Source organism: Vigna umbellata, chromosome 4 (assembly GCF_029865625.1).
Source record: "Vigna umbellata cultivar VRB3 chromosome 4, Vumbellata_1.0, whole genome shotgun sequence".
NCBI lineage: Eukaryota > Viridiplantae > Streptophyta > Magnoliopsida > Fabales > Fabaceae > Vigna > Vigna umbellata.
Window position 1 is genome coordinate 19,713,836 of NC_142168.1, and position 13,067 is coordinate 19,726,902.

General features: G+C 35.1%; 1 pseudogene; it reads left to right on the forward strand.

The window, feature by feature from the left end:
- The first annotated feature begins 9,476 nt into the window (after positions 1-9,476).
- On the forward strand, positions 9,477-12,640 carry LOC148199476 (receptor-like protein EIX2; annotated as a pseudogene).
- Positions 12,641-13,067: the final 427 nt, after the last annotated feature.

Consider the following 13,067-nt stretch of genomic DNA (forward strand, 5'->3'; position numbering starts at 1 on the left):
TTGAAACCCTTTGATGGTAGTAAAGGAAAAACTGAAAAAAAAAAAGTAAAATATGATTTAAAATTGTGCAAAAAAAGATGTTTTTGGGATCATGAACACAAACAAAAAGTCATCACATAGATTTACTGAGTTAGATAGTTGGATGATGGGAGAAACTTTGATGATATGAGAATGCATGAAGCTATTTAACTAGTTCGAATTAATTTATAATAGAGAAGATTCAATTTTAAAACAGAAAGTGTGGGTGAACTAGCCAATGTAGGGAGAAGTACTACTTTTAGGTATTTTCACTGTAGAATTAGATGGAGAAGCAGAAAGTACGGACTAAAAAGGATGGAAATATACAAGTTTTGGTGTGAGGAACCAAGGAAGCCGAAAAGTGTAAAATAATTTTTGGAATAAAAGTTTAACGGTAAAATTAGAACACATATTAGGCTTGAAATATTCATTTTCTATCTTTTAACAAATGTGGATATTAAAGTGCAACTTGATGATAATGAGGAGATGGAAATAAAAGAAGCAGTTAATCAATGTAGGAGTGAAAAGACCGGGGCAGATAGTTTTTACTTTCAAGGAAGATGTTTTTCAAGCAGTAAACTAGTTCCAAAGGGTTGAGAAAATACCAAGGAGTAAACTTGGAACTTCATCATTTTTCGGAATAGATGATCAGCAATCACATTCTCATTGTTTTTCTTGTCACAGATTTCCACATCAAACTCTTGTAGTAAAAGTACCCATCTAATCAAGCGTGGTTTAGAGTCGGATTTGGTCACCAAATACTTTATAGCTACATGATCCGTGTATATGGTCACCTTAGACCTAATAAGATAAGGTCTAAATTTCTCCAAGGCATATACTATAGCAAGGAATTCCTTTTCCGTAGTGGCATAATTCAACTGAGCTTCGTTCAAAACTTGCTAGCATAATAGATAGTGTAAAAAACCTTTTCTCTTTGCTAGCCAAGCACAACACCTATAGCATAGTCACTAGCATCACACATTAACTCAAAGTCTTGATTCCAATCTAGAGCTACAATCACTGGTGTAGAAACCAATTTCTTTTTCAAAATGTCGAAAGCCTTCAAACCTTCATTATCCATCACAAAAGGAACATCTTTGACAAGGAGATTGCTTAAAGGTTTGACAATCTTGGAGAAGTCTTTAATAAATCTTCCCGGCATGCCTAAAAAAGCTCCTAATTCCTTTCACATTTGTTGATGGTGGAAGTTTTTCAATGACTTCCACTTTAACTCTATCAACCTCGATTCCTCTAGAAGAAACTTTATGCTCCAGAACAATGCCTTCAGTTACCATGAAATGACATTTTTCCCAATTAAGAATAAGGTTTGTCTGAATGCATCTTTTAAGAACACTATCCAAGTTAGATAAACACAGTAAGAAAGAATCACCAAATACCAAAAAATCATCCATAAAGACTTCAATGCACTTTTCTATCATATCCTCAAAGATTACCTGCATACATATTTGAAATGTGGTTAGAGCATTACATAAGCCAAATGGCCTTCTTCTATAAGCAAAAATACTAAAAGGACAAGTGAAAGTTGTCTTATCCTAGTCTTTTAGATCCACCACAATTTGATTGTACCCTGAGTAACCATCCAGAAAGCAATAGAAAGCTTGTCAAGCCAATCTCTCCAACATTTGATCCATGAAAAGGAGGGAAAAGTGATCTTTCCTTATAGCCTTATTCAACTTTCTATAGTCAATACACATCCTTCACCCAGTAATCGTCCTAGTAGGTATGAGCTCATTCTTTTCATTGTCTATAACTGTCTTCTCACCTTTCTTTGGTACCACCTGTATTGGGCTTACCCATGCACTATCAGAAATATGGTATATAATACCAACCTCCAGAAGCTTCAGAACTTCTTTTCTAACCTCCTCTTTCATCACAGGATTCTGTCTTCTTTGTGGTTGAGCAACTGGTTTATACTCATCTTCCATGAATATTTTGTGCATGCAATAAGTTGGGCTTATACATTTGAGATCTGAAATTGACCATCTAATAGCTCCTTTGTTCGCTTTTAGTACTTCCACCAACTTTTCTTCTTCTTTGGAGGACAAAGAATTAATGATGATGACCGGTTTATTCCCACCTTCTTCTAAGAAAACATACTTATTAAATGTGGAGGTAATATCTTTAGTTCCAGTTTATTTTCCTTGACTTTTTCCTTGGTATAGATCTCTTCAATTTTCTCCTCATGAAGAGGGATTTCTTTTAATGCATCCAAGTCAGTCAAGCACTCATCAATATATTCCTCTTCTTCCTCATTCAAATCTTCACATGCATCAATGAGCGTTTTCTCCAAAGGTGAAGAACAACGTACCATCTTCTCCTGAATCATACATACTTCATCTAGTGCATCAAGATGAAAACATGTCTTATCATCTTTTGGATAAGACATGGCTTCAAACACGTCAAAATTCACTTCTTCATCTTGTACTCTTACCTTGATTTTGTCATTCTCCACATCAATTAAGATTCGAGTTGTCTTCATAAAGGGTTCCCAAGAATGAGAGGCACATCAATATCTTCTTCCATCTCCATGATGACAAAATCCACCGGAAATAAGAATTTGTCCACTTTCACAAGTACATCTTTGATAACAGTTGAAAAACTGTTATTTTCATGCTTAAAATTGACACATAAAGCAACCTTTACACTTAGAAACTAGCTTGAAATCATGCTTTTATCCATATTTTCAGAAATAAGAGAGCTGGACAGGTTTATGCTTGATTTCAGTGTTTTTGTGCAGGTTTTAAGGTGAATTTAGTGAAAGAAGTGAAGAAGGAGAGAGATGGAATCAAAAAAGTCAACCAGAAACCGGAAAAGTCAACCAATCAACCAAAAAGTCAACCAGTCAACCAGAATACGAAAAAAGTCAACCAGACGAGTTTTGGGCCAGTTTTATGCGATTTTATGATCTGTTTGGGCCTGGACCCGTTTTCTATTATTTTTATGTCCTATTTAAAGACCTAGATGTCTTAGGGTTTTGTATCTTTGGCTGGGAGGAAGTAGAAACACACTTTTCACCCCTTGGGGGTAGATTGGGAGATGGTGACGACTCTCCTCTTCTCTTCCTCGGGTTTTTCTATCTCTTTCATTCTTTCATTATTGTTCATCTAGTTTCACCATGAATATGGTGAACTAAACCTTGTATGTTTGTTGGGGAATCAATGTAATCTTTTGAAGCTCTCATATATGGAATTTGTGCTTGCATCTTAATCTAAGATTTATGCTTTCTTTCATCATTAGTTAGGGTTTTTCCTCTTTTGCTTAATGCTTGCTTTGTTTAACTCATTCAATGCATGATTATTGATTTTGTCTATACGGGAACGTACGGGGAAGTCTAGATCCGGGGAATTTCTCCCAATATTATATTGGTTGTCGTTAAGCTCCTGTACTTGATGAACTAATTATTAGGAATGCTAGGAATTGTATGAACTCGTAATTAGGGAGAAGCCTTCTTGAAAGGTACTTTAGAGAGTGGCATTAACAATGATGATTTGAATGTTGAATTCCTAAAATATATGAGAGTGGATAAGATGAAATTGAACCCCAACAACATATTCATATATATATATTTCATTGAAAGTGCTTGTCTTTTGCTTTTGCCATTGATCAAAACCTCATGCATACATGTTTATTTTCTGTTTTGCATATTAAACTCCATTTATTTCGTTCTTAAGTCTTAGCTAATCAACGAATCACATAACTAAACTAGGCCGTGAGTCCTTTGGGAGAACGATACTTGGTCTTACCGAGTTTATTACTTGAAACGATTCGGTCACACTTGCCGATTGTTAAACAAGTTTGTGGCGCCGTATTTCGGTGTTCATAAATTTGTCCATCAATCTTCAACCACCCCATAAGGGTATTTAAGAGATCTATCCGCTAATTGGAGAGTCATCCGAGTAGGCTTGAGTTCCAAACCTTCAATCTTTTTAAACATAGAGAGCAACATTAAATTGATGTTGGCTCCCAAATCAATCAAAGCCCTTCCAACAGCTAACTTCCCTATAGTACATGGAATAGTGAAGCTTCCTGGATCTTTAAACTTAGGAGATAAGAGTTTCTGTATGATAACACTACAATTTCCTTGCACTTTAATAGTTTCCTCTTCAATGAATTTCCTCTTTTTCGTGAGAAGTTCCTTAAAAAATTTTAGCATATGAAGGCATTTGTTGTAGTGCCTCAGAGAAAGGTATGTTGATCTCCAGTTTCTTAAATATTTCCATAAAACGCTCAAATTGCTTTTTTTTTCCTTCCGTGAATAATTCTTTGGGTAAGGAAGGGGGTTTGTCAAATATCTTTCTCTTTTTTCTGTCCTCTTCTTCTCTTGTTTTATCCCCCTCATTTTTCTCCTTTTCTTTTTCACTCAACTTATTTTTCTCTTTTCTCTCTATTTTTCTCTCATCTAACAACTTGTCACTTCTAGTAATAATGAATTTACACTCCTCCCTCGGGTTAACTTCAATATTAGTTCCAAAAGCCTCTAACTTCTTAACTAGTTGACCAACCTGAATCTCCAAACTTTTAATTACAGCTTCAGTGCTTTTATGATGAGAGATGGACACTTGCATAAACTATTGAAGTGTGTCATCTAGCTTTGCCATTCTGTTAGATAAGGAAAGTTGTTGTTGTCATTGTTGTTGTTGTGGTCTATTGAATTGCCCAACTTGCCCTTGACCCATACCTGAGGGAGGTTTCCATCCTTGGTTGTAATTTCCTGGACGAAACTGATTACCTTGACCCATAAACTTAACTTCCTCTTGGGTATCTTCTGGCATAGAACATTGACCATTAATATGATCTCCACCACACAACTCACAAAGTTTTTGTTGAACTTGTGAAATATTCTGCAACTCCTTTAGCAATTGAGAGATTTTCTTCATCAAAGTTTCCAGTTGTTGAGTCATAATCTTGTTTTGTGCCAACAGAGCATCTTGAGATTGTATTTGTAGAACTCCTTTCTATTGAAGTTGAGTTCTTTCACTATGCATCTCATTATCATTGGTAGCCATATTTTCAATCAACTCATAAGCTTCCTCTGGAGTCTTGCACCTGAAATTACCTCCAGCTGAGACATCCAACATCAATTTAGTCTATGAGCTTAGACCTCCAAGGAATAGAATGACTATTGTAGGATCATCAAAGCCATGTGTGGGTGTTGATGGAATCCTCCTTGACGTAGTCCTTCTTTTGTATTTTTATCTTTTATAGTTTAGCTCTTAAGGAGCATGGGTTACTATAAATACCCAGCTCCTCTATTGTATTGGGACTTTTGAGAATAATGAGAATTGAATTTTCTGAATCAGAAACTATTCTCTCTTGAAAGTCATAGGCTAGAGAGTCCAAAGACTTCCTCTAGCCACCTTCCAAGCACCCTTTCTATCTTTCATTTTCCATTTCCATGGTGCTCCATATTTCTCTCTCTTCCACGCTGCACCACAGATCATTCGCCACATATTCGGCTCCTTGATTCGCTCCACAGATCTGCATCATCAGAAAATACTCCACACTTTCCTTTGCTCTCGAGGCTTCAATTCGCTCAAGCCTTTTCTCACGTCTCCACCGTCAAAATCAGGTTATATTTCTCACTGATTCACCATTATAGTCTCAGACCTTCATTCCTTCTCATCAGTTCATCTTTTCCACCGATCATCTTCCTCAAACTTAGGGTTTTCTCCTCATTTTCCACTTTCCTTCAAATTCAAACGATCAAAACCATTGTTCTACCGTTTAAACTGTTTTCCACCGATTGATTTTCGATTTCTACCGTTTAATCGGTCCAAATCCAGTTTCTCCTCTTTTCTAGGGTTTCATTGTGTTCATTTTCCATATCCTTCGAGTCAACTATTTTAGAGCTTCGTTTTCATCATTCCGCTGCATCGTTCATCGTCGGAGAAGCTTCGAGGAGTCCACACCTCCTCTCGGTTAACCTCCTTCGAGGTTTCGTCCATCAGGTGTCTTCCTCAATAATCCTTTGAATCAGTCTCACGCTTGACCTAATGTTTCATCTATGCCCTGCCTGAAAGAAAAAAATTTCTTGTTTACTTTTGTTCACCTTTGATTGTGGGAAATATTTGTTCAGAAATTTTGCAATCACTGTTTCCCACTCAATAAAACTGTTCTCTGGAAAAGAGTTACACCACATCTTAGCATTGCCTCCCAAAGAGAAAGGAAACAAGCTAAGTCTAATGGCTTCATCTGGCACGCCATTGATCTTCACAGTATTGCATATCTCATTGAATGTGGTCAGATGCTCATTTGGATTTTCATGTGATAATCCATTGAATTGGTTGTTCTTCACCAATTGAATCAAAGCAGGCTTCATCTCCATATTTGTGGCATTAACCCTCGGCCTTGCAAAGGCCAATAACTGTTGCATAATCTGTTAGGGTACGTCTACCATTCTGGTCTTCAGCCATATTTTCTGTTTCCTTGCCAGATCTTTGAGGTGAAGGCTGTTGAAGACTCTCAAGAGAAGGGAAAAGTTCTCTGGACGTCATGTTCCTCCTTTTTCTTCTACTATTGTCTAAACCTATAAGAAGTGGTTAAAAAACTTTCGTGCTTTCAAAATCGAACGGTGAGGGGTGAGGGCTCAAACCAAACGGTGGAAGGAAGTGAAGAACTGGAACCGACCACTTGAAGAGTTAATATCCTAACTATTCCAAGTCTCGTAGATAATCAATTATCAGTTACAATATTCGATTATCACTAGCAATTATAATGTGTCTTTTCAGTTTCTGACCTTGTACGAACCTTTGGCTATAAATAATGTTTTCCACAGCGTTTAGAATAGTAACTTTTCATTTTGAGAGTATTAGAGCTTTGTGCCTAAGGGAAAGTCTCTGTGAGGGAAAAGGAGACTATGTCATTTAAGAATACAGTGTGTTTGAGGAAGTTCTCAAGTGATAGCTCTTGCTCTTGTCAAGTCTTGTGAATTGGAGAAGCTCGTGCTTTGTGCGTCAAAGGTCGGAATAATTCTCTTCAAGTTGGTAGTTGCTTCTGATTCGTTTGTCGAAGGAAGTCTCTTCCGGTTTGTTCGTTGAAGGAAGGTTTTGTTGTTCTAAATTTCTATTCATTTTCATTGTAATTGTGAAACTGTTTCTAGTGAAATAGTTAATCACTCTTTATAGTGATTAACAACTGGACATAAAATCTGTTGATTTGAACCAGGATAAAAATCATTTGTGTGATTTTTCTAGTTCTTATACTCTTTACATTTTCTGCACATCAACTGTTCGTTAAAACGTTTATAAGAAAATTAAAAGAACTATTTTTTAAATTAACCGCTACATGCTTCACGCTATTTTATTCCGCTATGCGACTCGACGATACCGATTGTTGGTACCAACAAGAAAAATAATATAAAATTAGTCAATTAAATTTTTACTATAAATTAATTACAGTAGATAACTTACATAAGTTAGAATTGTCTCTCTCTCATAATATGTGATAATTTTCTTCGTATATCGACACATAATACCCACAATCATTGTCATTCAGTTATTTTATACATTAAAAAACCAAAAGTAGAAAACATCATTATAATATAAACACAACAACAAAACAATTTCTAATCAAGCAAGTACCCATAGAAAGCAACTTAAACGAATATACATAGGGTGAATTTTATCCAAGAGAGGCTGAAGGAGAATTTGCCATTTTGCGTGGAGCAAATTGAATTGCAAAATTGAAACATTATCGTTAAAAGTGAGCGTTTATTGCAATATGCGTTTTGGATAGGCAAATAAATAGCAGCTACTCAGGAATTCTAGGAAGAGCAAGTAAACAAGCCATCCAAACATATTTTATTATCATGTAACAAGTAGCATGTTCAACCAACTTAGCACATGAATGTCCAAAATAGTTTCTAATCAAGTAAAGTACCCATATAAGGCAACTTAACTGAAGTAAAGAAATAGTGGACAAAATATACATTTATTTAATTTTTCAACAATAGGATGAATTTGTACTTCAGATGCACAATAAAGGCCTTCTTCCAATCATCACTTGTGGCATGTTTATGGTGGGAGGTGCTGCTTCATCTCTGCTTCTGAGTTTCTTCTCATTAGTTGTTGCTATAATCACTTTGGTTTTGTGGGTTGTAATTTTGACATTGGTTGTTTATATGTATGTTGTTCCTCGAAGAAGCTCATGATGTTTGCTGCTTCTCTAGAAAGAATTTTGACATTGGTTGTTGTAATATTGTGTCTTGTTTGATTCCTGTCATGGTTTTGTTGTTTGTTTTAGATTCTTGAGCTGAAATTGGGAATCTTGGGTTTGTTTGGCATGACAGAATGAACCGAGTCTAAAATTTGAAAAAAAAAAAAACACGTTACTGCTTCGGTTATCTAAGAACCGAGGCATATTCCTATCTCGTTTTATCTCGGTCTATAACTGAGGCATAAAGCTTAACCTTTTTACCTCGCTCACATATGCCTCGGTTGTAGAACCGATGCCTATAAACATAAACAACCGGTGCCTTTTTTCTTTATTGTACTAGTGACAATACCACTTAGACCACTTTGTTCATACATTGATTAGTATTTTTAGCATGTGTACTCTACATATTTTTACATAGTTGTATTTTAGCATATTTATTATTTTTGCATATATATCATTTGTATTTTTACTCTTTACATTTCTATAAACATATTGATTTTCCAAATATATAAATCACTATTTTAGAAAAACTTAAAAATATTTATTATTTTTATTACCTCAACTTTAAATCTCTTTTAATATTATATATATATATATATATATATATATATATATATTATATTATATTATATTATATTATGTTATGTTATGTGTATATACTAACATAAAACACACACAAGAAATACCAAGCCATGCCGGGTTCAAAACTAGTCATAAGGATAAAATTGAAAATATATGTATACGTGCATCTCTATATATATTATTGTACATATTTTATTTTAATAAATTCAAATTTAATATTATATTAATTTATAAATTCAATAAATTTATTTAAGTATTATGAATTATTGTTTTCTTTATTAGATATATGTAATATATACTTGGAATTAAGCAATAGTCGATGACCAATATAGAACAATATATAATTTGAATAACAACAATGTTCAACACGCAATTGATATGTAATTTTTGTTGTCATCTCTTGCTTCACACGAGCCCTTTTCATGTGTTGTATGCACAGCTTTAAATTTTGCATGACTTTCTCACTACTTTTCCTGCATGTTTCAATTTAGTCGTCAACTACAATTTAATTAATGAAACTGTTCCAGAGCGTGCTACACGTTTTCTTGCATTATATGACCGAAAATCCTCAACACATATTACACGATAATATTTTTAGTGCATATCACGACAGCACCACCACCATATACTCTCCCAAACTGCTTAAATAAACTCATGGTTCCATATTTTAACCTTCTTTACTTTACATCCTCAAAAATAGAATGTCTACTTGCTTTCTTAAACTATTTTATGCACTTCTGCTTTTGTTGCATACTGCAGCACCCATTCTGGGGTTCAACAATAACGCAGAAATAAATTGCATTGAGAGGGAGGGACGGGCACTCCTCAACTTCAAGCATGGCCTGGTGGAGCCCTTTGGCATGCTGTCTACATGGAGAGATGAAGACAGCAGTCGAGATTGTTGCAAATGGAAAGGCATTCAATGTGACAATCAAACAGGTCATGTAACCATCCTTCGTCTCAGTTTTTTGAGTGGTACACTGAATATCACTTCATTGTTTCCCTTGCAAAATATTCAACATTTGCAACTCAGTCAAAGTTGTTTTTTGGGGAGTGACATCCCACAAATCATTGCCTCACTAACCAACTTAAGATATCTCAATCTCACCGATTCTGATTTTGGTGGCAACATTCCTACCCAACTTGGAAGCCTTACACACTTACGGTATCTCGATCTCAGTTACAATTATCTTAACGGGGAACTCCCTTATCAACTTGGAAAGTTGTCACAGTTGAGGTACCTTGATCTTACAGGAAATTCTTTTTTTGGAGCACTCCCTTTCCAGGTTGGGAATCTTCCTTTCTTGCACACTCTTGGACTTGAAGGCAATTTTGATCTCAAACCTAAGGATGCAGAGTGGTTGTCTAATCTCTATTACCTAACAAATATTAAGTTCTATTATTTACCTAATCCTGACTGGTTGCAAACAATAAAATTTCCAAAGCTAAGTGAGTTAAGGCTAGTTGATTGTTCACTTTTAGATACCCATATCCAATCTCTTTATCATTCCAACTTTTTCACTTCTCTTACCATCCTTGATCTCTCTTTTATAAGATGCTGACATCCTCAACGCTTCAATCATTGTCAAACTTTAGCCTTAATCTTCAAAAGCTCTACCTTTCTTATAATAACATTGATAGTTTTCTAATATCAACTACTTCAATTACAAATTCTTTATCCTCTCTCTTCATCCTCGATCTTTCCTTCAATATGTTGAAATCATCATCCATATTTTATTGGCTCTTCAACTCCACTACCAATATCCGTACACTTGACCTTTATGGAAATGTGTTAGGAGGTCCCATTCCAGATGAATTTGGAAATGTGATGAACTCCCTTGAAGTTCTTGAGCTCTCTCATAACAAACTTCAAGGTGAGATTCCATCTTCCTATGGGAACATATGCACATTGCAGATTTTACACCTCCAAAATAACAAGTTAAGTGGGGAAATTTCTGGCTTCTTTCAAAATTCTTCACTGTGCAATAGACACGTGTTGCAGAGTTTGGATTTCTCTTATAACCAGATTACCGGTATTCTACCTGCAAGCATTGTATTGCTATCTGAGTTGGAGGGTTTGTACTTGGATGGAAATTATTTGGAGGGTGACGTCACAGAATCCCATCTTTTCAGTTTTTCGAAATTAAGGTACCTGTCTTTGTCAGGGAACTCTCTGTCTCTAAAGGTAGTCTCTTGTTGGTTTCCTCCTTTCCAAATAATAAACTTGGGACTAAGATCTTGCAAGTTGGGTCCAAGTTTTCCTAGTTGGCTCAATACACAAAGTTCACTAAAGGCACTCGATATTTCACAGAATGGGCTTAATTACATACCAGAATGGTTTCGGTACAAAGTGCGAAATATGTTAATGTTGAATATTTCTCACAACAATGTTACCGGTGCAATTCCTAGTTTATCATTGAAGTTTCTCAATAGGCGTCCATAATTCTGAATTCAAATCAATTTGAAGGAAAAATTCCGTTATTTCTACTTCAAGCTTCGGAGCTGAAGCTTTCAATAAAGTTTCAGATCTGTTTTCATTCATATGTGATCAAAACACCTCTGCAATGAAAATTTTGGATTTATCAAATAATCAATTGAAGGGACAGCTCCCAAACTGTTGGAAATCTGTAGATGGATTATTCTTTCTTTATTTAAGCAGAAATAAATTGTCAGGGAAGATTCCTGTGTCCATGGGTAGCCTTGTTAATTTAAAGGTATTGGTTTTACGAAACAATAACCTAATGGGTGAATTAGTTTCCACTTTGAAGAATTGCAGCTATTTAAAGATATTGGATGTGGCTGAAAATATGTTGTCTGGTCCCATACCATCATGGATAGGAGAAAGTATGCAGCAGTTGGTAGTCGTGAACATGCGATAGAATCACTTTTCTGGAAATTTTCCTGTTCAGTTTTGTTATTTGAAGCATATTCAAGAGTTGGATCTTTCAACGAATATGTTATCAAAAAAAATTCCATCTTGCTTAAAGAATTTGACTGCATTGTCTAAAAAGAGCATCAACAATAGTCATATTCTAGATCCATATTTGATCAATATCCCTTATATAGGTTATTATGGCAGTTTTGTTACGGGAGATTATTCCCTAGAGAAGAGCATGATGTGGAAAGGTGTGGAACAGGAATTCAACCATCCAGAGTTAAAACTTAAGAGCATTGATCTTTCAAGTAATAAGTTGACAGGTGATATACCAGAAGAGATTGGATATTTACTTGGATTAGTTTCCTTGAATTTATCAAGAAATAATTTGAGTGGAGAAATTCCTTCAGAGATAGGAAATTTAAGTTCACTAGAGTCTCCTTGACTTATCAAGAAATCATATTAATGGGGGAATTCTTTTCTCTCTTTCTCAAATTGATTTTCTTGGCAAGTTAGATTTGTAACACAACTCTCTTTCTGGAAGAATCCCATCAGGACGACATTTTGAAACCTTTGGTGTCTCAAGTTTTGAAGGGAATGTTGGCCTTTGTGGTGAACAACTTAACAAAACTTGCCCTATTGATGGAAATCAAACAACAGCAAAGCCTGCAGAATATGGAACAGTGAAAACTGATGAAGATTATGTTTTTCATGGGACACTGTACATGAGCATGGAGAAATTTTGGGGCTTATTAAGGTCAATTCTACTTTGGAATCCATGGAGAAATTTACACAAGGTTTCTGAACAGATTGTTAGACTGTGTATACCAACGATTTTAGTGAATGGGGCGAACTGTTGCAGGGGACTCGTGTGCAGGAGGAAGGCATGTTCTAGCTTCTATTTTTTATATTCATATGTTTTACCTTCAACCTGATTTATAAACAAGCATAGTTATGTCTTTTTCTTGTAATCTACCTGATTTATGGCTACTAGTGCAAGACATTCAGTTTTGGAGTTTATAATCTATGTAATGAATTGCAATTTCTTGTTTAGAGAGGGACTTACTAAGATTTGGTTGTTTTTTCTTTCTATAATATATTTGTAACTTATGTTTTTTGTTCTTCAAAGCAACGATAATATAAAAATTCCCTGTTTCTTACTCTCTAGTTTTTTTAGTGTATCTTTCTTCTTTGAGTTTATCTAACTAGCCTAGTATCAGAGAGTACATAGGATTCTAAATCGTTTTCCTTTTCATAGAACTTACAGTTTTTAAAATCACATGAACAACCTCGTGAGTCTTACCTTCATCTTAAATAGAATTCAGCATTGTTGTGTGTCCACCACAGTTCCATATGATGACATGGATGAATGATGCTGCTACAGAAAAATATTTCAATTTATTTACAAAAGTAAGCA